This window comes from Caretta caretta, chromosome 2 (assembly GCF_965140235.1).
Source record: "Caretta caretta isolate rCarCar2 chromosome 2, rCarCar1.hap1, whole genome shotgun sequence".
Lineage (NCBI taxonomy): Eukaryota > Metazoa > Chordata > Testudines > Cheloniidae > Caretta > Caretta caretta.
In genome coordinates, this window is record NC_134207.1 from 104,168,663 (window position 1) to 104,193,916 (window position 25,254).

The 25,254-nt window shown below is 39.7% G+C and overlaps 1 long non-coding RNA gene across 1 annotated transcript in view; it reads right to left on the bottom strand.

The window, feature by feature from the left end:
- Positions 1-25,254, bottom strand: part of LOC125632235 (uncharacterized) — a 95,623-nt gene that overhangs the window by 62,846 nt on the left and 7,523 nt on the right. Inside the window, exon 2 of the long non-coding RNA XR_007355237.2 lies at positions 4,751-4,860. This is a non-coding gene — a long non-coding RNA (uncharacterized LOC125632235). The remainder of the gene's footprint in view (positions 1-4,750; positions 4,861-25,254) is intronic.

A 25,254-nucleotide genomic window follows, 5' to 3' on the forward strand; every position in this document is an offset into this window, starting at 1 on the left:
AACAGAGCAATGAAGGTTGTGTGATCTCATCCACATACCACCCTTTAAAGCCCTCAGAGAACTTCAGCTTTGACAAACCTTCACAGTGACAGACTCCAAGCAGTATTTTGCAAGCTTTTGAATTGCAAACAAACTCCACAAAGAAACTGAAGATATACAAGTATCTTCTTCAATGTATGCTGTGGGGAAGCAAATCCTTTAAATCCTTTCATTTTACTGAAGGCACTGAAGATGGCTATGAAAGGGTTCTGGCTATGTTTGATGCATACTTTACACGTATCCTCAGAAATGTGGTTTATGAAAGAGCACGTTTTCAATAGAGAATTGAAGAACCAGGGGGAAATGTTAGATGTTTTATAAGAGCTCTGCATACATTGGCTAAAAACTGTGATTTTGGGGAAAGCAAAACATGAAAATATCAGAGACAGGCTGGTTATTGGGCTAACACACACAAACCTTTCGCAGCAGCTTCAATTGAAGAGAGATTTAATTCTATCCATTGCTATTCAAATAGCAAAACAGTCTGAAATGGTGAAACAGCAAAACCTGGAGAAACTTGACAATCTTGAAAAATTCCTGAAACTAGCTTAGAAACTGTAAACAGACACCTGAGTGTTAAAAGTCATTGCCATAAAACTTCTGAGTCAAGGAGATAGAACTCCCAGGCTAAGGGGGACAAATTTCAGTCTACATGAACAAGGTGTGGAAAAAGTCATATTCCAAGAGATGATGCATGTCCATGGCACATGGTGTAATAAATGCATGAAATATGGACATTTTCCAGCTGTTTCCTGCATCAAAGCAATCAGGGAGTTGACTCACATTATAGACAATCAAGAGCTATTTTTCTGGGATCTATCACTTATGATGACATACAGCCTGCCTGGAGATTGAAACTGAATATTCATGGCAAAATTATTGACTTTAGGAGCTGATATTTAGAAGCTGATATCATAGTCATCTCAGAAGGGACTTACAATCACCTTCAACCCCACACCTTCAACCCCTCACCTGACACAGCTCTCACTGGCACTGCAGGTATTCTGAACTGCATGGGCCAATTCACCATAGAAACAGCTTACAAAGACAAAAGTTTTGCATTCAGAGTGCATGGGATCAAAGGACCACTGATCAACAACCTTCTCAGCTGCAGCATGGCAACCATGATGGGCTAGTGAGACAGATGAAAGAACTTAATGGATGATTTGATTATATTTCACTTTTTAAAGGAGACCCAGTACAAATCAACTTAAGATATAATGCTGAATGATACAGCATACAAACACCTCTACCAGACAGACCCTGAAAGAGACTAGCTGCAAATTATGCACATTCAGAGGACATCTTTACCTGGTCATAATGGGCTACTTTTCCAGATACTGTATATAGAAAGAATGTACTTGAAAGACATAATATGTTGCAGTGTTATCAAAAAACTGAAGTGCACTTTTGCTCACTTTGTTATTGCAGAAAAACTAGTGACTGGCAACAGACCACAATTCACTGCAGGAGAATTTAAGTGATTCCAAATGAAATATGAATTTGATTATATATTAATCTGTTTGCCAGCATCTGGGAATGGGTGACAGGGGTGGATCACTTGATGATTAACTGTTCTGTTCATTCCCTCTGGGGCACCTGGCATCAGCCACTGTCGAAAGACAGAATAAACTGGGCTATATGGACCTTTGGTCTGACCCAGTATGGCCATTTTTATGTTCTTATATTACTAGCAGCCCACATTACCCACAAGTGAATGGAGAGGCTGAGAGAGCTGTACAGACAGTCAAGAAAATCCTATAGTCATTCCTTCTTCTGAGTTATAGATCAATATTAATAGCAGCTATTGGATATAGTCCAGCACAACTGCTAATGGAAAGATAACTCATAACTACTGTTCCAACTTGGAAAAGACTCTATCTCCAAAGTGGTCAGACATGAAGAAAGTAGCAAAATCAGATAAAAAGGTTAAAAGAGTTTATGAACACTTTTACAACAGATATCACTCGGTTAAACAACTGCCAGGTCTAGAACATGATGTTTGTGTCAAATTGGATGGAGAAAAAGACTGGACAACTCCAGATGTTGTAAAGAAAAATTTCAATGCCCAGATCATATGTGGAGAGTTCAACAGAAATCATCAAAATCTACAGTTTATTCCTCAGAACAATCAACTGAGCAAATTCCACAGATGATGGACACCGAACAAGAAGAAGATGACTTAGGAATTCCAAACCAACCACATCCAGTCATTGCAACAAATGAACAGACAGATGACTAAGTTTTTACACATTTGGGTTACATAATTAGAAAATCAGTAAGATTCAGAGACACTTAACAGACTGATATGTACTGAACATCAAAGATTGCAATATTGTAAATAGTAGGAATGTAGAAGTAAAAGGGGGAGATGTAATGGAATGCTAAACTGTATTATGCTATTCAGCCATTAGGTGGCATTGTGTATAAAAATACCTTATTTAAATAAACTTCAGCCACACCTAGGGAGCATTAAAGGATCTCATGAGGAACACTTCTAGTTATAAAGCAAGCTCTGACAAGTCCACATCTGGTATAGAAGTACATTACAAAGGGGTGTTATATATGCAACCAGGAAGCCCACCTCCTCTTTCGGCTAAGTCCTCTCATATACACTGTTCACAGCCAGCATAAGAAGGTGGAGTCCTACTGAATTTTATGGAGTTGTGTCCACTTACCCCAGAATTTAATTTGGCACCATGTGTACATTTCTATGTAAGATCTAATCAGACACTGAAAGTTGCAGTAGGGCTTTTAATTCTTGTTGGTGGTGACAGTAATAGGGATTTCTACAGGAAAGAAAGGGAGTGCGGGTTTATTGCTGTGGAGGGGTTGTTGACTTTTTTAAAATAAGGTATCATGCCCCCTTTAGTTTATTACTGTCTTATAGCATTAGTCAGAGGCTTCATTTAAGAACATGAAACATATTTGTCCAAGAATATTGTTACAATGTACTAAATTGTACTTTTAATGCCCATGACTCAACATTTTCTCTCCTTTTAACACACTCACAGACAGCAAAGCATTTGAATAATGGATTCTCAGAAAATTGCTGTCATAGGGGGACCTCTTCAGAAAAAAACAGGAAATCGTACAATGTTAACAGAACGTTCTGGGCTTCATGAAAGTCAAAAAAATTGCCAAGATACAGAACAGGAAGTATAGAGTGAAATTGTATCTTTCACAGAAAAAAGGAGAGCTGTTCTCATACAGATTCTTTTAGAAAATTGTGTGCAATATGACTGATGCACTCAAATACTACAGTGATGGCCGGGATAGAAAAACCTGCATAGCACAGAATTCATAGTTCATATAGATAATGCAATAGAAGGGGTTCTGCTAATAATTTTATATTCATCATTTTTTTAACAGAATGAAATGCAACTGTTGGTATTTACAGTCAGGCTCAGAGTGTAACAAAGGAAAAGTTTACAAATTCAAAAGATTTAAAAGTAAGACCAATGCTGTCAGGTATAGCTCCCCATTAATTACAATGAGATCCATATGCATACGTAAGGTCAGAATTTGGCCCATTTTGTTAACTTGTCATCTTGTCCATAGTATTTACTACAGCTGCAGAAAAGCTGCAAAAAGTTCCCACAGATATCCATTCAAGTTTTCTTTAAGGGTATTCTCACTCCTTTTTGTATTTGCTCTCAGCATACACTCCAGCAAACAAGTGTACTGGAATGGTCACCAAACCAGCCAATTGAAAGTGAATATTGCAGAATATTTATAAAGTGAATTTTGAATTTGTATACCTGTTTATTTTCACTGGGCACCTGATTTGATCATACCATGTGACCTATGTGGCCAATCAAAACAGCTCAACTTTCAAATGCTGAATATTCAAAATGGCCAGCGTTGGAATAAGTTACAAACTAATGCAGGGAAGGAGTAAGTACCTCTATCTGGCTGGAAGAAAGATCACAGTTGCCAGCCTTGTGCATAGGAATTTTCAGGTTTGTGGGAATGGGCCAAATGTGGGGAATTAACTAATTCCTCCCTCTCCTCCCAGCACATTGGAGGGTTGTAGTAGAGGAAGCTGGGTGTGAGGCTGGTAGGGAAGAGTCAGTCAGGCTCTTCACTAATGTGGAGGGTGCTAGAAGAGAAAAAACAGGAGAGGGTTCTCTTATTCTTGGAATTTTGCAGAAGTGAACCACGTGTTACACCATGACTGAACTTTGAAACAGTAACTTCACTTTGAACTTCAAGTGAAGGTAACCCTGTTTGACCTTTAATGAGGCAGAACATACTTCATTTACGTTAAAGAAAAGGAGTACATTTATGTTGGTATATCTACAGCGAACCATAACATGGAGGTGTTTAAATTCTACCTAGGGATTATGAATTCAGTGATCTGACTGCCTGTCATGGCAGCCCTGTCCTGGAGGCAAGTAACTATTTTTTCCCATTTAAGTTGTGCATTTAAAAGCATATCATAGCCAGTTTCATTGCTTCCCCTGCACAGTCAGATAGTTAGTTTCCCCTATATTTTGTATGGGTTTCCACACAGCAATGGGGAAAAGAAAAACATTCCTAAAAAAAAAACATATAAAATGTAATTGTAGAAACAAACATGGGGCAGATGTAGAACCTGAAACTAATTTAAAGAATTCTTTAACTGACTAGATTTCTAGTTAACAACACCCCTTTAATTCTGAAATTCCTGGCTTTGGTTGGTGTAAGCCCTACACATCTCCTTACTTACATGACATCTTGGTGTTGTTCAGAATGGTTTACTTTGTCCTCCTGGGTTTCCTTCAACTCTAACGGTTTATCAACCATCCCGGTAGTAGTTTTCCTTTACAAAGTTCGTCACTAGAATTGACAGGAAACAAACTGCATATAAATTTGAACACAATGGCTAAGCAATTTCCCTGTAATGCTTTAAATCTTGTGTTTAAATGTTTTGAGGTCACTTGATAAGCACATTTTAAAATTATTACACTAGTGAATGGCACAAGCAATTATCATCTCCTATCAGTCACTCAAATATAGTGATAGATGCATCCGAGGAAAGGATTAATTTCTTGCCCTGAAAACGAAAACATATTTGTCAGTAATTATCAATATCAGACTAGATCGTTCCATCAATTTTTAAGTAGAAAACCCCACTTATATTAATAGGGATTTCTGCTTGTAAAGTGATGGCATGATACATTCCATTATTATTACTGAAGCAGTCGATACAATTATATAGTGTTGATTATTGAGCTATAATGATGTAACAGCACTATACCTAGCAATATCAGTAGCAATAATAGTAATACAAAGGCAGTAGCAAAGATATCTGTTTACATGGTAAGTCCTCTGGGCAGTGAACATGTCTTCAGTATTTTGTACATTGCTGAATACACTTGTAGCATTTAACAAATAAGAATAAGAATAAATCCAAAAGACCTACTGAGGATTTAGTGAAGATTTGCTTTTTGTGTCAATTATTTGTCTGTTTTTTATTTTGTTATTGACAAACTTACTTTGAAAATTACTGTAAGTAACTGTATCAAAAAAGAAAAAAGAAAAGAAATGCATAAAAATTTGAGTGAGATTTTAATTTGCACATATTGATAACATAATTAGTATTTCTTTAATACCTTCATTTCATATTACACTCTTGCTTAAATTTAAGGACTCTGGTGCAGTTAAATAATTCTCTTTGCACACCCCAAATGAAAAACAACACAAAATACTGGAAATAATTACCTATAAATTGAAACGGTTTACTAAATCAAACAGACCTTACTGGTCATCTGAGTGTAAATATGTGGAGCAAATGCAGAGAAAGCAGTAAAAAGAAGGTCCAAACCTCATAAGCAGAAATTTTCAAAACCTGGTTTGTTATGAATGAATGTGATTATTGCTATTATTTACTTAATATATTACTATTCCCGGTTCATACAGAATGTTGTTATTCCAGATTATTTCAATGGTTTTACTGATGTTAATTTCTATCACTATATTTTTCTTCTTGCTCTAATAATAGAAAAAATTAGCTGCAACTAAAACAAGCATATATCTTTATTAATATCCCAGCTGAAGATAGAAATACACAGACATATGCCTACATTAAAATATAGTTACCTATAGACTGAGTGCATAGCATCTATAGCTACATCTGTACAAACATATATACACAAAGGGTATCAACTAACCATGAATATAGATTATATAGAGAAGTGTACTGTATATAGATCTCTCTATAAATATACTTTACAACTGTATTTATGATGTCTGTATATAGAGAAAAAGAATGGTGGCAAAAGTGATACATTTATATATTATTTATGCTATACGTTGTGCTGAAGTTTTGCTTCTGCCCCAGCAATTAAAGAAAAACAAAGGTTATCAATGTGTTAAAAAGAAATACTTGTTAATAACTAGATAATTTTAAGATGTTAGGTTCATACCATCTGTTAATCTTAGTTGTGATTAAAGAGGTAATCCTAATGCCCATTATTCCTAATGACAAGACCAAGCAGGCTTAAAGCATTAGCCGTCAGAGGCCAAAGAGAAGAAGCAATGAAGGATATCAGCAATCTTCGCCACAATTGAGGAATTGGCCCGTCCTCCACACAACAAAAGTGATACAAAAGAATTACACCCTCACTAAAGTCTATTTCCTCGTATAATCACACAAAATGATTTTTCTTAAATATGATAATAAATCACAGCAAAAAATCAATGTGGCAGGGCCCAACTGCTATGGCCTGATAACGCATCAATCAATATTTAGTATTTAGATTTTAATTAATACATAGCAGAGGAGAGGCCTTTTAAGAGAGAAATATTATCTCAGATAAAAAATCCTGCACTGTTAGCATGCAAAAGTTGTAGCTCATATCTGTCATTGATCAATCTGCTGGAGTTGTGATTAAAAACCCTTGAAAATATCAGACAAGAGCATAAAACAGATTGAGCCAAAGCGAGTATGTCGTAGGCATTTTGGCATGCAAAGCCTCTAGCGCAAGATGCTGGGTTAACTTTAGGCAGAGAACTGAACACTGTGAAGGGAGCACAAATTCTATCCCCTCAGCATTGCTGAGGGAATAGCAGCACTCTAACAAATGTGCGAAATTTACTGCGCTGGAGACCTGATAACAGCTAACATAAATATATTACTGAGCTGAAGAAAGAACTTTTGGTTATAGAGCTTTAACCTTTTCCTCACACACACACCCTGAGTCACACATTGTTACTGAGCCTAAGAATTTGCACAATCAAAAATTGAGACAGGAACATACGGTTTTGACTAAAGATGATGTCCATGGGTTTGTTTTTCTATGTTTATTGCTGGTTTCACCTAAGAAGAGAGAAGTTGAATTGGAAAATGCGAAGCGATACATATTTTCACACACTCTCTAATCTGTTTTAGCCAATTTCTGGATCAGTTTCCCACTTTTTTGTTTCTCGTTTGTGTTTTTTGGTGAGAGGGTTTGTTTTGTTTTGTTTTTTTGTTTCCATGACACTAACATTGTTATCTTTATGGGTTTACTAATTTTCAGCTTTTTTAAAAAAAATTGAACATTTAATACATATTTATGCTCATTTTGAGGCCAATCCAGCTTCTTCTGAAGACAGTAGCAAAACTCCCAATGGCTTCAGTGGGAATACTGGTCTCCACCCCGCACCACACCCCACCACACCCTGTCCCTCCCCTTCTCTTCAAGACAGATTTTGCGATCCTTAAGCCATTTTCACTCAGGGAACATTTTCCAAACAAAAATTATTTATGTGCTGCTAGATCACTTGGAAAGAGTTTCCTAAGTATTGTGTTCTAAAATCTCTCCACATAGGTGTGGCATGAGGGACACTGGCTTGACGAAGTGATTCTGGGAGCTTTTAGGTAACCTATAAGCTTTGGGAAACCTGGGTGGTATTTCTGACATTTGGAGCAATAACTCTGTCAGATTGCCAAGCAGGCAGGAACTGATTGGTGCAAAAGTAATTCTCAGAGAAAAGTAATGAGCATCGCTAGTGCTCTGGTGTAGGAATCGGGCTATTGTTCCTTTACAAGGATTTGAGAAGACTCATTGAAAGTGACTCGGAAATGACTTGGAATACTTTATATTGCATGTAGAACATGTAGATATCCTGCAGTTATACTTTATAGGACAGGTTCATATCTAGTGTATGCAGGAACATCTCCTGTGCACAGAAGTCTCAGGGTCAAATTCAGCAGTGAAGTGTAGTGGTAGTTTATTCTTCTGGTGCAAATTGATTAGAAGTCAGAGAATGGCTATATGTGTCTAAGTAGAGCAGCTTACCCAAATAAAGCAGACAATGAGTTTAAAATCAATGTAATTTATTTGTCCTGAAAAGGTGAAAGGTGGAGCATAGCATAGCTTTCCACTCTTCCCCATCCTGTTGGAATACAAATTACACTTATTTTATACACCTACTCTTTGGTGTAAGTCATGCCAATTTGCACTTACACCCACTGGACATGTATCTGATGCCACTTGCTGTGTCACAGCTGAATTTGCACATATTGGGTTTAGGAACTAAGACTCAAATTTTCACAAATGTTCAGTACTTTTGAGTGTCCTAATTTTTGGATGTCCCCCTTTAGACACCGTTGGAAGACAATGGCAGCTGCAGATACTCAACACCTCTGAAAATGAGGCTCTAAAGTTGCCCACCCAAAATTGAGACCACTATTGAAAACCTGAACTTTAAAGCAGTGCTTAATTTGTGCCAGGGCTTGCCTACAACATACCGCACCTCTACATTTGGCAGTTCATAGCCCCTGCACCTCTAGGCTCGGCAGTTCTTAGCCCCGGCACCTCAGGGCTTGCTGCATGAGTTATGAATGTAAAAAATTGCTTGAGCCCCAGCATCTCTTTCATTGAAAATTAAGCACTGCTTTAAAGACTCTGTTTATCCTCTGTGGTTGCTACATCACAGACTCTGCAGCTGGAGGCAACTCTATTCTAAGAGGGAAGATCTCCCCTCAGGAGTGGCCATTTAACGGTTCTATAGTTGCCCATTCCTTCCCACTTTCAGTCTGTAGCTCCCTGCCATCTGATGGTGATCTGTAGTAAGTGAATTCTAGACTCTAGGGAAGGAAGTCTTCAGAGACCTTGAGCATGCTCAGTACCTCCCTGATGTGCAGAACTGGTTGGGGCAAGGATTGTGCCTTCCTTTATGTTTGTCTAGTGCCTTCTATATTTTAGGATGGGTTTTCCCTGGCTGAGTCTAGCAAGACATGGGAGAATTGTATAAGAGCCACATGCCCCAAAATTTTCTCTCTGGCTGCCCCATTCCAACCCATGATTAAAATATATGAGCTCCCTGCCCCACCCTCCTAATCACAATTAGTTTTTTCTTTGCTTCTTCTTCTCACATCTGGACTCCATATCTATCCCTGTCCTTTCTACTTGCAACCGTAGAAAGGAGCTAGTCACAGCTCCTGTAACTTGCTTAGCATTAGAGGGAATATGAGAAGAGAGAAATAGAAAATACTGGAAGTATTGATTATATTTTTTTTATATTTTGATTATATTTTCCCCTGTCATTCCAGGCTGAGCTGTTCCCTGAGTAGTGTGTTGTGGTGTATGTGGATCTGTAACTGTTATGAATCTGCACCTTACATTTTAGAGGACAATGCTTTCTGTAGAGATTGCAGCCATTTATATGATCAGCTCAGTGCATAGCGTAACAGGAGAGGCACCCCAGGCACCCTCTGAGGGAGGTTTCACTTTGTTCTTTTTAGTCTAACCATGGAAGAGGACATCCCTGCAAGAAGAAAGGGGAGCACAGAAGGGGGGACGAAATTTGAGATGGCTCCCATCAGATGGCCTCAGTGAGTGGAACAGCCACGGCCACGATGAGGAGCAGGGCACTGTGAAGTTGATGGCTTGAGCTCTTTACACTGTCCTTGGTGGCTTGTTGGTCAGATAGGAAGTGGAAGCAGCATCAGTAGCTGCTGCTGTGGCTTAACAGCTCTTGCTTATTGGAAAACCCAGGAGGCAGGCGAGCACAACAGCTTAACAGCTCTTGCTGGGGAGCCATGGAATGACCAGGAGAGAGGAGGAAGACAATACCCCTCAGCAGCAGCCTGAGAGATGACTCAGCTGACAAAACCCAGGACTTGTAATGTCCCAGGAAGAGTTAAAGATATTCCGGGACAGGTGCCTCACAAAAGGGACAATGCTGGAAAACCTGGACAGATAGTGAACTCCTCTTGTAGGTAGGATTGCTAAGTAGTGGAGGGGAGGGGTTCTTTCCTCTTCCCCCTTGGCGCATAGGTTCCCTGAGTGGGGTTTTCCTTCTCAGCCAGCCCCATTATCAATGTACCTCAAAGAGATGGTCTACCTAGGAAGTCTCCACTTTTCACCCTTCCTCTGTAATGACAGGGCCATAGGCTGCCTTGCCTAATTGCAAGGGCAGGAAACTGGCTTGATGGTTGGGACAGAGGTAGTCATGCCTACTGGACCAAGTCAGGAGTCAAATTATTAAGTCCAGGGGGTGAGTCAGACCCTAGGAACCAGGGGTCAGAGCCATGGTCAGAAGCCAAATGCAAAGTCCAGGGAGTGAGCCAAAGCTGAGAGCCAGAAACCAGGAGCCAACGGTGAGAGCCATTGTCAAAAGATGAATAGCAAGTCCAAAGAGCAAGCTGGAGCCAGGAATCAGGGGTCAGAGCCAGAGTATTGGTAGGAGCAGGGCAGGTGAGCCAGGAGCAGAACAAGGGACAAGGAGCAGGGATCTGGAGCAAGAAGGGAGCTGAGAGTGAAAGCAGGACCAGAAACACAGCTGCAGGCATGGAACACTCTTGAGCAGCTGTGTCCTCTTGAGACCAACAGCTGGTCAGGGCTTAAGACTGGGCCTGCTGGAGTCGTCAGCCAATCAAGAGTCTGGGTTCGTTAGCTGACTCAGCTGAGGGCAATGAGCAGGTTCTGGGTTCCATTGTGGGTCCCTGACACCCTCCAGGGACATTGGTTCCCTGGATTGAGGGGGTATCTCCCCTCTCTCTCGCCTATTCTGGAGTCTCACCTCTATTGTGTAGCGATACCACAGTCCCTGTACACTCTTTATGCTTTGGTTTTCCTGGGACACACTTCCTGCTGTTTCCGGCAGAAACAAAGAAGCCCAGCCCACAGCAATCATGGGCTGTAGCTGCACAGACTAGTTATCTCATTTCTGTACATAGTTCCTGTTCAAAATAAAGGGTTTATACTGACACGTCTGTTCCTCAGTAAAATACTACAACCTCTTCCTCCTTTTTCTCTTGCCTAAGGATTGACCTCCCCAGAGAAGGAGATCTTTGATTACCCGCAGCCCAAGGAAATTCCACCTTGCCCAGTCCTCAGCAAAATAGGGCTGCAAGGATCTTTCCCTTCCCAAGAGGGGGGGGAGGGGTGTCTTTTATTTTCTCATTCTTTGAACAGGGCTGCAGTTTCAAAACTCCCATTTCACAACAGTTCATGTCACTCACAAGCCTTGAACTTCATGAGATTATTCATCTATCCCCACCCTAAGCTGATCTGGTGTACTGCCTAGGAGCCAGGAGCTCTGTCCTGAGTAATAACCCTAACTCTGACGCTAACCCCCCTCTTTGGTTCTGGATGCAGAACCAGTCTTTGGGGCCTGAGGACCTGCTGCCACAGATCTGATTTAGGGGACCTATAAACGTAATCTCATTTATGGTGAACTTCCAATGGGGGGAAAATGAGATTGTGCTGTGCTTTGCTTCTTTATGTTGCATCTTTACATTAACCCCTATGTTGACAACTCTGGCAATTTTATCACAAGTCTTGCAATATCTGCTGTGATTATTTTGTCACCCTTCCCCCACAAAGTTCCAGCTCTCAAAGTCATATCATTAAGTGAGAATCTCAGATTTCGTTTTAATTAGTAAGTTTCAAGCCCTCGTGGTTGCAAATGTGAACCCCAAAGGCTGAAAACTAGAAGACAAATAAAACAACCCAAAATACATTATTTTTAAGCCAAACTCATGATTTGGGGGCATTTGGCTCATTGTTTTGAATGCTTGAGGTTGGCAATCCTGATAGTAACACTTTATGTTACAACATCTGAAAATATAACCTGACAAAGAAAACAAGTAGCTATGGAAGCTACTCCCAATAATTCAAGGAGAAATATTAACATTCTCTCATATGTTTATGATAACATTGGTTTCCCTAAATTATTTATCAGGACAATAGTATTATCTAGTGGTTAGAACAAGAGTCTGGAATCAGGATGCCTCTATGTGACTCAGTTTACCCCTTGGGTAAAGTGGTTATTACAATACTTACCTTCCTACCTTGCAGGGTGTTGTGAAGTTTAACTAATTGATTTTAATGATTGTAAACTGCTATGACAGCTTGGCTGAAACGTACTACGGTATGAGCCAAGTGTCATGCATTCTGGGCCTGACCCTTCAGTGCCTTGTAGCGTGTGTAGTCATTTGCACCTGTGCAAAGTGGGCATAAAATGCTACCATCTTGTACAAGTGAGGGAAGAATTTTGATTTTGTAGCCTTTTGCACTCGCAAATGTTAATGACTACATAAGGGCAAGGCAATGGGGAATCAGGCCCAGTATTTCTTGTATTTGCAAAAAAAGTATGAAGAGGGCATCTGTATATGTCCCAGTTTTAGAGATTAGCTTGGTATAAATGCTTAGACAGACAGGTTTGTGTATGTAACAGGTTCACAAGAAGACTGATAAAATGCACCTTTTAATACATTTGTTTGTTTTAAATGTTCTGGTCTTCTTCAGACCAATGCCACTTTGCCACTGTCTCACTGCTCACTTGTGTCCCCTGATGCCCTAATTCCAATCTACTGTCGCTCATGGCAATCAGTCAGTAGCGTTACAAGGTCAGCTGAGACATGGATTTCTAATAAGATTAAGGCTCATCAGTATGGTTTTAGCCCTTTCCTTTTCTGAGGCAGAGGAACAGTATTATTCATCTTAGCAAGACCTCCAGTTATATCTCAAAGCACCTGCTGCATTCCTACATTTAATAACCACCCCCCATTTCTCCCCAGCCTAGGAATCTGCTATTCTACTCTTTCTTCTATATCAATCCATATATACAATTTGTGTAAAATCTCAAATGAAAGCAAGAAGCAAATATGTTATGAGTTTGTGGCTGTTTTGAAGGATTTTACTCTATGGAAGTTAGAAATATTTCAGTCTCGGTGTGCTGAAAAACTAACCACCGAAGGAGAGAGTCAATATCAGCACTTGAAAGATGATATCAAGGAGATGCTTTCCACAGTATTTCTTCTTAGCTTTCTGATGTGCTACAGTTCATGCCCTTCAGCAATTGAGTATAGTTACAAATCCTTGTATTTTTGGATGCAATACCTTTCTTCAGGATAAATTGCTTGAAATGGTCAGACATAGAGACTTCCTTATCTATTCATGTGTGTTCATGTTAGCATGAGCTTTTCTTGTAAATTTAACTGAAAAGAGGTGTTGCACCCTTTCTTTGGTGAAGTAGTCTTCAGTTTCATGCTGGTGGTTGACAGACTGGATTTGTCAAGTGGCTGCCACAGAAATCTAAGGAAGACTTTTCACCTGCTTTCTATAGGAAAATCAAGTCCCCTATCCTCTTTGCCATCCAAACTCCAGGTACTATATCTCTGAGAGGCAGAGAGATTTTGAATCCCACAAGGAGAATCCATGCCTCTTGACAGATTCATTGTGACACTGCGCAGACTGCCTGCAAACTGGCAGACAACTCAGTTTGCCAAATGTCGACACTGTCGAATTGGCATTTCAGCCCACTTCTCATTTTTAATGGACATGAAAAACATCCATCCAGCAAAGTGGTGAGGCATCAGCATTGCTGCATTGTTCTCACACTCAGGAGGCCTCAGGCTCTCTTGTCCAGCTGTGGATTGGAACTAGCATCCTATGCGAAGGCAGGTACTTGAAAGCTCCGAACCTATTGAGGGGAAAGTATGACCCAGGGACAAGGAGAATGGGGAAGAAATTAAATGGAAGGCACCAACTGCTAAGGTAAGTTGGTTACAAGGCTGTCCAAGGCCTCCTCTGATCTGGTACAGAAAGAACTACTGTCCCTTTTGGAAGAAAGGAACAAGGAAAGGGTTGCTATAAATGTACTGAACAATAAAAAGTCACAAGATACATTATATTCTAAGATATCACACCTTCATATGAGGAATTCAGAGTTAAGCACACAAAGCCAGCCATCTGCTAAAACCGCTGAGAGACGGCAATTCATGCATTACTGTGGCTGTCTATTCATTCATAATTGTTCCCCACATCTCAAGAAATAGATCTGTTTCTCTTTTTCATATCTATCTGCTTGGCCTGTCAGAGCTGTAGTAGATTACTTTTTCCTCACTGTACTAAACTGTGGTTTTCCAAATAAATTATTACACCACTCTTGGCTTGCAGCAATAGTTTGGTAGAATGGATAAACAATTCACGTGGTTCAACCATCACTCTAAATCTTCATCAGACACTCTTTCAGTGGCTGCACCCCTTTATCTTAAACATGTCATTCCTAATTTCCTGTCACAGGGTCGCTCCACATTCTTTCATATTGTTTTAAATTGCAGTACACATGTCCATGAAAAACTGACTGTACAAAACACTGCCTGAATTGGCTAAATGAGGTATCGGGGGGAAGGAGGGGGGAGTCAGGGTTCTTACAGCTTTACTGTAATTAGTGTCACGTAAGGTTTTTAAATCTTACCACTCCCCAACTAAAATGTGTGGAAAAAAGAAAAAAAGCCAAAGCTACCAGATAAATGCACTACATGTTTAACAGTTACAATTAAGTTATTCTGTCTGTAACCCAGAGAGTAAATGCAAGGAGATGTGGTAACACATATAATCAAGGTAGGTTTTTTAAGCAAAATAGGAAAAACTAAAGTTTGAAATGAATTTTTTTAAATATAATGGTTTTACCTATTTTTATGCACCACCCCCCAATTTAAATATTATATTAATTATATGTAATTTCATTGGGCTAGAGTTTGATACATTGCACCATTTATTTTGATAAACACACTTTCACAAGAATGTTATTACAGACAGAAGATTTTTAAAAGCTTAACATCAAGAAAGATTTTAATAGGCTACTATAAAAGGATTTTCCTGTTTCAGTGAGAATTTTGACATTATCCATCACTCTCTAACTAACCACATGTTAAGCATAAAGCAAAAGCTTTTCTTCATTCTCAATAACATTTTCCATAATACCCCCTTCTAACTGCATGCAGGTGCATGTTTTCAGCCACTCTCCACAGTACCTTAACAATCATTACAAATCCCACTTATCTAAACTAGTGATTAAAAACCTGTTTAATTAAAAGTAAAGTAGACATTTATTATGTGTTTAGTGTGCCAATTTTGCTATGACCCAAGAACCATTCTCTAATTAAATTTTGTAATTCTTTCAGATATTACAAGCACAATATGATAATGCAAAAGAAACATAACAGCTAATTTAAAACTCCTATGTGCACTTCTAAAGTATTAACAGGGCTGGATTTAAAACCAAATGCTTGATCCTGTCCCTGTTGAAGGCAGTGGAGTTTTTTTTTCCCCATTCATTTAAATGGAACCAGAATCAGGCCTTTATTGAGAACATAATTATATGGGCCCCAATTGCAATCTCATTTACACCAGTGTAAACCTGGAGTAAATTCCAATGACTTCAGTGGAATTACTCCAGACCTATACCAACATCACTGTAAACATAAGACACTCTGCTGATTAGGAACACAGAACTATTTATTACAGTCTTTTAGCATTCTTCATTCTGCAATGACAATTCTTCTTACAAACACACATGCACACAGGGTGGGCCTGAGCTCCCTTACCCCAGTGTGAATCGGGAATAACTCAGCTGAAATTAGTAGACTTACACCAGGGAAAAACTGATGTAAAATCAGAATTATGCCCTGCATGAGTATATACTTGTGTGTGTATGTAAATATATTGCATTATGTTATAAATATGTACAATACACACACAAAGTAAAATGTAACAATATATTGAAGTCAATATATTGCTTTTGTGTTGATCAGAAAAGCATTTGTATTCTCCCAATAATATTTTGAAGAATAAATTACATCATTACTATAAAACATGACCGTGGTTGCACGGCTTTACTGACTAACGCAGGACACTGCCAGTCATGTGAGAGCACACCTCTGTTGTTCAGTTTTTTATTGTTATTACTTTAACAGTGACATTTGACCTCTTTAGCTGCTTGTGTGTAGTGAAGTGTTCCTAGCTCACACCTGGTGTCAGCAATAAAACACAGCATGCATAAATAATGAAGATATGTTTGTGAAACTTCACTAAGTGGCAACTGCCTGTGACAGAGACCCTGTTACTAGTACATACTTCAGTAAAGGCTTGTTAATGGAGACTGCTCAGCGGATGACAAAATGACCTAATTAAAGTTTATTCTAAATGGCATCAGGGTCATAAAAAGCAACAAAAGAGGAGGAAATGGCTTTGGTGTGTTGAAAATATATTGTAATTTACATTATTACATCTGCAAGTCTCTATTTTTTGCTATTTCCGGAGAGCGAGGCATTCACTTGGGACAATATATACTTTAATTAAAAGAATGTTTGATTGATGGATTGATTGATTGATTGATTGATCGATCATTTATTATTATATTGAGAAGGGATAGCTAATGATGTGCCACAGGACATCATTTCCATCAGAGATCTAGTAAGAATATCTGTTAACAATGAGGAAAAGGGAGACATTTCTCCTGTCAGTTACTGGATCAGAGACACTCAGAACTAATAAGGAATTTCAAATTTAAGAAGTCAGTCCATTTGGAGGAAAAAGACTTTCATATATGAAATACAGTGCATCTAGTGTAGGTTTGTTGTATTCTGATTTAGATCAGGACTGAAACAGTGAGGACTAGACATATGGCACAATTTACAGAACAGTTATTTGATCTTGGATGCTCCTTTCATAAGAAAAGAGGAAGGAAAGACATTTAGGTGCCTAAGTCCAAAATTCAGATCCTCAAAATTCCCACTCAGCTGCCACCTAACCATGTAGGCTCCTAAAGTCCTTCAGCACCTACATTTCTGCTCTCAAAGTCACCTAGGCTTTTAATATCCGCCAACGGGCATGTGCAATGCCACCTACGTCCTGTGGCCACTGAGCTGCTTGGCTCTTAAGCCCCAAGCAGGATCCTCAAACTAGGCATTACCCTGCCTATCTTGTTTGCAGGGTCCAATCTCACAGGCATACTCAGATGTCACCTCCCAGGTTGGGCCCCACACATACCCACTGGTTAGAGCATTCACGTGAGATATGTGAGAACTGAATTCAAATCCCACCTCTGAGTGATGCAGAGTAGGGAGATGAACCTAGACAGTGTAGCTCATAGGCAAGTGCCCTAACTACAGGAGGGTATTCTGCAGGGGGAGTCTCTCTCAAGCTCTCCAATTGCTGTTCCTCTTTGCATGAAATACTTAAATAGCCATTGGAGCAGGGACTGGAACCAGGTGAGTGTCCTAACCAGTGTGCTGTGGAGTCACTCTTTCATTGGCCCAATGAACTATTTAAGTATTTGATATAAGTGGAACAGCTTCAACAGGAAAGAATGAAAGAAAGAGAGAGAGAGAGAGAGAGAGAGAGATCCACCCCCAAATATCCTATACCCACTGGTTAGAGCATTATTTTGGGAGGTAGAAGAGATCAGTTTAAATCACTGATCCATATCAGACAGAACAGTAACTTGAACCCAGATCTCCTACAGCCAGGTGAGAGCTCAAACCACTACACTATCAGGGGGTGATGCGGTGTGGGTGAGGGTCGGGGGGGGACTGCTTTAGTCACCTAACTCCAGACAAGAGTTCCCACTTGTGAGTCCTGAGTGGAGGGGAGCATCACCTAGAGTTAGGCACCTAATTCCTTTGAGAGGTGGGGTGTAGGCCACACCCCTCTCCTTGGCATTTCCTAGTGGCTAGCTTAGACAGCTCCCTACTCAGCATGCTGGCTTCTGAAGATCCCTTTCCAGGCACTTCTCTCTCTCTCTTCCGGTATTGTGTAGGGAGTCTGGGCACCTAAGAGCCATGGGCTATGCATTCCACTCGGCAGCAAGGCACCTAAATGTTAGGCATTGCAGTGCCAAATCTGAGTTCCCTTTGTGGATCTAACCTGAACTGTGTGCAAATGCAAGGAGACAAAGATGTGCCAATGAGAAATTAGCAAGTAATAAAGTGTTTTTGTACAACCTGCAGATAATTCTCCATTGCTTCCTATCATTATTCTACATAAAGCAAAAAGAGGGACTACTGCCTAAATCTCTTTTGTATCCAGTAACTCAGGTGATACCATGTGAGGTACCTAAAGCATCACTGGGGTCCAAGGAAACAATATAATTCTTTTTTCAGGCAGATAGACACAGTAAGGAGACTACTGGAATAGACCATAAGTATCACCATGTTCATTGATTGTCCAAATTAAACAAGAGTCATTCAGTTCACCTCTGGACACAAAATCCCAAGCATAGCTTCAAAGCCAACTGTAAAGCTTCCTTCCATATTTCAGTTCCTATGTGGAAGTGAACCAAAATTATCAAATATCTGAGCACTGGATCATCTGTAGCAGTTCTCTTAAGAGTGGCAGAAATACAAATACTTTGCAAAACACCGAGGTTTTTTTAAGCTTTAGAGAGCCAATGACATCAGGACCAAATACAAATTAATATGCCCGAAAAAATTATTCCTGTTGCAAGGACTAATAATAGTAGCAGGAAGCATGACAGTAGAAATGCTAATAATAATAACTTACAGTTATACCTTTCGCTAGCTGATTTCCAGAACCCTAATTCTGATAGCCCTACTCATGCTGAAGTACTTTACACCATGACTAGTCCTGTTTAAGTTAATACAGAGCAAGGTACTACTCAACTTTAGTAAGGTGGCAGACATTGGTCTTATTTAATTAAGCCTCACAACATCCCTGATTAGACACAATTATCTCTGACTCACAGATGGGGAAACTGAAGCACAGGGAAATGAAATGACTTGCCCAGCATGTCAGTGCCAAAGCTGAGTAGAGAACCCTAAAACTTCCAATTCCAGTCCCCTACTCCAGTCACTGTAAAACATTTCCCCCACATTCTCACATCATGTTACCCCATTTCTTCTGATCTTTGCTGGAGATGTCTGACTGGCTGAGAGAAGGAACCAAAACAGAAAGCCAGAGAAAAACAACTGAGGCAAAATTGGAAGTGGGTTAAACCAAGATGGGAGTTCTATTATTTAATTTTATTTGAACATTAAAACTAAAGCAAAATGAAAGCTGTGCCAGAATGCCACAGACAGCTAGTTTAATATGCAAACACAGTTTTCTCACAATAATTACCTTCTTTTGTACTGATCTTGTAAAGTGCAACAATATATTAATTGAATACAGTATGATAACCTCGAATGTGAAGCTTTAATTTGTTGCAGTAGAAATACTGACAAAACAAGTGAACCCACATTTGTCAGCATAATAATAAGTCATCCAAGACTTTCAATATGAAAATGGTTATTGACCTTTAATAGTTAATTTATTGACCCCTAATAGTCAAATAACTTCAGATGAGAAATCAAGCAGTTATATTTGGACCAATTGATTTACACTATGCTATTTCCATTAGGAAAGGAAATTATTGTCCCACTCCAGCTGCCTTGTAGTACCACGTGGCATGTATTGCCTTATCGGGAAGGAAGACCCTTCTCACACTGCAGGAATGAGAATGTGACCCGTCCTTCCAAAGGCCACAAGAAAACGGAGTTTGCCCTAAGGTAGTGATCCTTACTATACCTAAATATATTACTGAGTTGCACATCAACACTTCTTGTGAACTGCTAAAAAGAAGGCAAAAGTCCTTGCCCAAATAATGTAATTTTTCTTGACTTCCGCAAAAACTGATTTTTTAAAAACATATATTTGTCCTATAATCCCAGTGACATGGGACAGCACAGATATCTTTACTTCCTGAGTGCAATAAAACTGGGGACCATCTGATAATGATTTGTCTATAGAGAGGGAGAGCCCAGTGCTATAGCGCTCCGTCACCGTAGCCACACCTTCTTGAGTTCAATCTTGTGAGATATTGTAAGTAAATAAGGTCAGGCTGGGTCAGTACTTGGTTAGGAGACATCCAAGAATTGCAGGGGTGATTTTGGTCCTGATTCAGCAGTGAACTTACGCACATGCCTAACCTTAATTATGTGAGCAGTCCCATTGGTTTCAAGTTAAGCACATGATTAAAAACCTTCCTAAATGAGGGCCTCAAAAAGTGACACTTTTACTCCTCTCCACCAAGACTGTATTGAACCGACACCCATTATGGTGTTAAGGGACACCGTGCTATTGAAGGTGTTATCTTTTGAAAGAAAAGTAAAATAGAGGCCCTGGCCACTTGTCATCCTTAATAATTAGGGCCCTACCAAATTCACGGCCATGAAAAACGTGTCATGGTCCGGTAAATCTAGTCTCCCCCTGCGAAATCTGGTCTCGTGTGTGCTTTTACCCTATACTATACAAATTTCATGGGGGAGACCAGCGTTTCTCAAACTGGGGATCCTGACTGAAAAGAGTGTGGCAGGGGGGTCACGAGGTTATTTTAGGGGGGGTTGCAGTATTGCCACCCTTACTTCTGGGCTACCTTCAGAGCCAGGTGGCCAGAGAGTGGCGGCTTTTGGCCGGGCGCCCAGTTCTGAAGGCAGCGCCCCACCACCAGCCGCGCAGAAGTAAGAGTGGCAATGCCATACCAGGCCACCCTTCTGCGCTGCTGCCTTCAGAGCTGGGCGTCCGGAGTGTGGCGACTGCTGACTGAGGGCCCAGCTCTGCAGACAGCAGCGCAGAACTAAGAGTAGCAGTACCATACTATGCCATCCTTACTTCTGCTGCTGCGCTGCTCTCAGCCAGCAGCCACCTCTCTCCAGCTGCCCAGCTCTGAAGGGAGCGCCACCACCACCAACAGCACAGAAGTAAGGGTAGCAGTACCACAACCCCCCCTACAATAACCTTGTGACCCCTCCACAACTCCTTTTTGGGTCAGGACCCCGACAATTACAACTCTGTGAAATTTCAGGTTTAAATAGCTGAAATCATGACGTTTATTATTTTTAAAATCCTATGACTGTGAAATTGACCAAAATGGACCATGAATTCGGTAGGGCCCTATTAATAATCTGATTCCATTTATCTTTCACTAAAGGGTTTTTAGCCCTGGTATCCTGGCCAAATTCCAATACAGGTAATTATATTCTTATTCTTCTTCAACACTTAGTCAGACAGTTGGCTGTAGTGATCGTTCACCATTTGTTCCGTTCCTGCGCAAATGCAAAGGCTTGACGGCCTGAGAGTCCAACATCGGTACAGACTTGATGAACCCATGTAATAAGGGGCCTGCCTCTGGGCTGCCTCCACCCCTCAGTTGGTGGAATTTTATCCTGGATATTATAAGCCACCCAGAGAACAGCGTTCGCTGGAACAACTTGTGGCATCCTAGTGACATGTCTGAAAAGCGTAAGGCGCTGCGTGTGGACAAGAGCCCCAGTAGTCTGTAGATCCAAGCGACCAGAAACATCTGCATTACAGATTAAGTCATTCCACTTTATGTCCAATATACAATGTTGACATTTTGTGACATTTATATATTAATTATATACTCCCTATCTATAACTCCTCCATGCTTGCAGATGGATATGGCATTCTTCACTAGAGCTGGTTGAAAATTTTCCAACTGAACATATTTCCATCATAAATTCCATTTAATTGAAACTGGAACTTGTGAGGAGAATGTATCAATTTTGATTGAATTTCATTGGGAAAAAAATAATTTAAATGAGGCTGAAATGTTCTGTTTTGCCACTTTCAGAATGGAATGTTTTAATTTTCCATTGCTAAATGACTTTTCATGTCAACATTTATTTTATAGTATGAAAAGTTTAAAACCACTGAAAAAATTGAAATCAAAATAATATGTGTCAATTGACCTAACACAACAACAAATCAAAAACTTTATTTCGCAAGCGATGCCAAAATTCTTTGGTTTATGTTCTGATTCTGATCACAGTTTCAGAATTTCCTGTGAAATGGTAATTCTAGTTCCCACACAACTCTGCTCTTCACTTTTAATCCCAAACTGTGGTTGGTCTATTATTACTGTGCTCAGTTAAGCAAAGTGCTGTGTATCCCATACAAAAGGTGTTACATTTCAGTGGTGGTGGCTAAATTCCAGTCAACATAGGCCAGACATATTAACTTTTTTTTCTTAAAATGCAGAAAAGTATTGATCACTCTGTGCATGCATTACTATTAACTTTTTTAAAATAGCACACATTATTTCCTGAATGTCAACATTAAAAGACAGTCAGACACGCCTTAACTTTATACCACCCCAGCAATCATGCTCTCAAGAAAAAGATCTCAAAGATCATACCTAGGTTCTAATGGAAAAATGAGGGAAACAAATTCGAGAGCCAAGGCTCCCAAACTGAGAATATCCCATTTTTAGGCCCCAACCATTCAAATCCAAGACTGTGAGCAAAACTTCCCATTTGACCTTGATTGCTATAGTAGCCTAAGGGAGAGAGGCAGTCCTCCAGGTCACCAGACTCCAAACTATATAGGGCTTTATAAGTCAATGTTAACACTTGAAATTGCATCTTAAAGCAAATATGAAGTGAGTGTAGTCTCTAGACTATTGAAGCAGTATGTGAGCTGTGGGTAACACTACTAAATATCCTTATTCTGCATTAGATTCTAGATGGTCTCCTAAGGTATACCTGCATAGAATGCATGACTATAAATGAGAAAGTGAGGCTGGTCATATGGTTAAGACACATGCCTGAGCCTCAGGAGATGAGTTCTGGTGATACAATAGTTTCAAGTGAACCATCTGAAAAATGACATTAGAAAATGAAGGGGAGTATCAAAGAGATTCCTCTGTTAAAGACATTTTTTCAGCTGCTTTTGAAGAGCCGAAAGCTATGGATAAAATCTTGGCTCCACTGAAGACAATGGCAAACCACCTATTGACTTCAGTGGGGCCAGGATTTCATCCCACATTTCTTCTTGTTTTTGAAAAAAATATGCAGGGTCCAGTACTCTGCATTTCTTGACGTTTCAACCAAACTGAAGCTGGAAGCATCAAACTCACTAACTGAAATAGCTAATTAATCCTCAGCAATCTATTGCAAGGTATGCAAGTGTTGGAACCTCCATTTTAGATGAAGGGATACTAAGTCAGAGAAAGGGAAAAACCTGAGACAAGCTTCTATTGAAGCCACTGGCAAAACTCTCTTTGACTTCAATGTAAGCACACAGGCTTTAAGAGTGAAACTCCCTTCACCTTCATAAAGCTACATAAAGTAATTGATCTTTGGGCTTGATCCTGCACTGATTGAAGTCAAAGGGAGTGTTGCCATTGGCTTCTATGAGTGCACAATTAGACCCTTTAATATGAATGAAATGCAGGAAGAAGGTGTTAAGGAGATGAAATCCATCCATAACCCAGGGCCAGGGCACAAGGATGAAAAACAGACCCTCCCTCCTGTCTCTCCCCTGTAGGCTCTAAAACAGTGTGTGTGCTAGTGTGGTGGCCAAAGCCCTTCTGCACTAGTTGCATGGTACAATAGCACCACTCTATCTACATTAACACATCCCCTGGCTGTTGTCTGCTCCCAGTGCCTAGAAAGAGAGCCGAATTATCTCCACCGGCCTCTTGACTAGCTAATGCAGAGACACCCTGTGTGGGTGTTTCACCAATGCTTCCCCCCATTCTGTGCAGCTCTGAAGTGAGGTTTAAGTGGTGTGGAAGGATTTGCACTAAATGGCGAAATTAAACATAAGTGGCTTGCTCTAATTCACAGATGGAGACAGTAACAAAGTCAGAACTCAAACTTAGATTTCCTGGTTCCTAGGCCTGTGCACGCTCTTTCTCTCTCACTGTGTAAATATCTCTGTCCTCTACAGTCTTGTCATATTGATTTTAATGTGGGGTATCACAATCACAGAGACATTTTTGTATTCACAATTCTGATTATGCGAAGTCTAAAGGTGGGATTCACAACAGTGCTTAGGCACCTCAATCCCACTGAAATCACAATACCAATTACAATACAGATTTGCTTTCTGCTTTATCAAATTCAAAACAGTTACAGCAAAGGGAATATTCAGGGCAATATTCTGCCTATGAAGTTGACAAGGGATTTCTCTGAAGGCATTATCATATTTTAATAATTCCAGGAAGTTTTGCTAAATCGTTACAAAAATTGTGCTCAGTAATGCATGGCTCAGGCTTAGGTTTTATGGGAGATCCATTCATATTAAACGATTGCTGCCATCCCAAATAAAAATGTATTTTGCCATCTTTCACCTTCGTCATTGCAGTTTACAGGTATCTTGAATCATCTTGGTGGCTTACATAACAAGATTATTATTTTTCATCTCATATGCTCTTTGTGTGTACATGTGTAATGACTAATCAGAAATGCTCTTGGGCAGATGGCAAGGTTTTCTTTTTTCAGTCAAAATTATAAAGTAGCATATTTCCAGAGGAACCAAATAAGATGCAAGTCATGGAAAAGTATTGATTGCATAGTAATGTGATGTCAACAGTGCAGAATAATTATGTTTGTAGATTGGGCATAGGAGCCTTACATACATTATACAGCACAGGTTTTACTGTTGGCGTGGAACTTATAAATTGAGTAGTCTGTAATTTTCTAAAATAAAGCTTTATTCACACACTAAAACCCCCCATATCAAACCATGGGAAAATGTTATGATCTTTATCCTAGACTGATTAACAAAAAATACAGTGACTAGTATTAAATCTGAAGTGAATGACATTTAAGGTCATGAAAGGCAATCTTAGTAGCACCAAAATCTTTTAATCTTATTTGCAGATTATTTCATCAGTGGTTCCCCAGAGCTGGAAAAGGATTTTATTCTCATATCTTTATTATTTAATTGAATATTGAAAGTGCAACATACCATAAATTGCTCTTAATTCTAAAAAATACATTTTCATCTCTATCTCAGCATACAGGAATTAATAAGATTAAGATTACTATAGCCCCATAAATATTCAGATCCAAATTCAGCAGGCGTGTAAAGATTTGTGTAATATCATGGTTGGGTATAATTAGGAAGAAAATGGCTGTAAATGGCAAAGTCATGTAACTTTTATCAATTTCAAATTCAGTGGAGGTGCAAAATGAGTATAACGTAC